We start from the raw sequence: 1,953 nt of genomic DNA on the forward strand, positions 1-1,953 counted from the left end.
ACTAGTATATAATAGCACAAGTTAGACTTTTCGTATAGACCGTTCTCGTTAGCACATACGGCCGGCTAGAGGGTCAAGCCTCTAAAGCAAAGGCTTTAGGGCCCATAGCTTTTGAGGCCCCATTTGTTATTAATAGTGTAGTTTTTATTATACTTTCTTTACAAAATACCATTGAATATTGTATAGTAAAAAGGTACACTATAAGATTTTTGTTAAAAGAAAGAAAGAGAACCATTTAACCATTCTCTGTTCGTGGAAAAAAGACATGACACGTGGACTATCAACAAGCTCACAGGGCATGGTACGTGGAAAATCGATGTGATGACAAGTGGAGTTCTTAATTAGACGAGTTAAAGAATGCTGAAAAGGCACGGAAAAAACACCCACGAAATTACACTGAGAAAAAAACCGGACCCGACAACTGTAAAAGAAGAAACAAGAATGAAATGAATAAAGGTTGTGAACAAGGGAAGATACACGAACCTGTCATAAATAAGGAATGGAAATCGGTACAGTTACAAGGAATCTTTAATCATAAATATTTCCGTTACAGTTGTACATGGTAAGGGGCAATTAACACAATTAATACCATTAGTGAGCCCGAATTAAGTAAGGGAACCTTTATAATTGTATGCTCATATATAAGGACTGAAATCTCATTTGTAATGACAAGAAACAATTATTGAAATTTATACAATTATTCTTTAAGTTACTCTTAATGTTCCGAGCCGTAATTTTGGGAGTGATTATCAGTTAATTTCATATTTTCTTAATTTTTCGAGCCGTATTTCCATAATTTATTCTTTCAAATTGTTGGGAAAGTGAAGTAAATCTTGGTTATCAGTAACCCGATTTCTTCTATATATTGACTTTGACCGAAAAACTATTTTTGGTTTAAACACATTTATTTTAATATCAATACATTTTTTTCTTTTCTTTTCTTTTCTATCTCATAATAAAACTTGTACCATGTACTTTTTTCCCATCCTATTAATCTATCTATTCTCAAAAATAAGGCAAAGACATTGAATAAGTTGATTGATCTTTCATTTTTATTTATTTTAAGTTTTCAAACATAGCAACAAGTGAATTAAAGCAGTGAAATTTTATAGTGATATCAAGTTATCAACTTCTCGAATCAAGTTATATTACTCTAACTTTTTATTATCTTATAATTAAATTTTCCCATTGTAAATTTTACTTATATACGTATATTTCTTTTCATTGAATATTAGAATTGAAATATGTAAACTAAAAATATAAATCAGGTTATCTAAAACACACGAAAAAAGAGAGGAGATCAAGAATTTAACCTCAATATAATCTTTAAAAAAGAGCTATTTAAACAGGGTCTTAAAGATGAATCAGATAAATTGTCAATTGAAAAAGAAATATAAGTAGAATAAATTATAAGAACTTATTAACAACTTTGCATCTTAAAAAACTAGAAAAATTACATTAAATAAAAGTATATATGTGAAGTATTTTTTTTCCAAAAAAGAAACTAAAGGCCTCTTAATAAGTTTTGCTTTAGACCATCAATTTGATTGAGCCGCCCCTGTTAACACATCATCTATTTCCTTACTCCAAATTCAGCAGTGTAAATGGTAACTAAAAATATACAGTTAAACTCTCTTTAGTGTAGGCAGTAGTGGTGACAAAATTGTTGAAAGAAAATAGTTATTTCTCCATATTATGCATTAAATGTGAGGGATAATGAACTATTTAAAAACGGGTCAAATATGAATAAGAACTATATTATCCACTTAGAAAATGAATAAGTAATGGGTTTAACATTTACATTTGTAAAATCTCAAATTGGGGGTTCCTCAAGTTTGGGTGGCTAAGAATTCTCTCAAAAGTGATCATATTCAAGAAGTCATGGATAATCAATATTATCTGTCGGTTAAACAACTTTTTTACCCGTATTAAATTCAGATCGGGTCAGATAAT

This window comes from Nicotiana tomentosiformis, chromosome 9 (genome assembly GCF_000390325.3).
Source record: "Nicotiana tomentosiformis chromosome 9, ASM39032v3, whole genome shotgun sequence".
NCBI classification, from domain to species: Eukaryota; Viridiplantae; Streptophyta; class Magnoliopsida; order Solanales; family Solanaceae; genus Nicotiana; species Nicotiana tomentosiformis.